The sequence below is a fragment of the Haplochromis burtoni genome, unplaced genomic scaffold (genome assembly GCF_018398535.1).
Source record: "Haplochromis burtoni strain Fernald_Lab_line unplaced genomic scaffold, NCSU_Asbu1 Contig_434, whole genome shotgun sequence".
Classification (NCBI taxonomy): Eukaryota; Metazoa; Chordata; class Actinopteri; order Cichliformes; family Cichlidae; genus Haplochromis; species Haplochromis burtoni.
Window position 1 is genome coordinate 131,934 of NW_024582795.1, and position 324 is coordinate 132,257.

Here is a 324-nt window from a genome sequence, read left to right on the forward strand (position 1 = left end):
GCCCATCCAGATGTCTTTTTCTGCGAAGTCCTTCGTGGTTCAGTAGGATGATGCTGAACCGTATACTGCATCTATGCCAGCAGTGGAAGAGTTTCCTATGAATAAAATACTTTACACAGCATCCCAGCTTCTTTGGAGCTGGGCTTGTATTTGTGGTCTCATTTGCACTGGCCAAAGCTAGTGCACAGGTGCATGGTAAAGATGGTAAATGGACTGGTGAAGCTTTGCCAATTGGTAGGCCCACAAAAGCACATTAGAAAAAGTCTGGTTCAGCTTGTATGAGCTGGATCCTATGCAGTAGAGAGTGCAGTAAGGTTCTAGAGC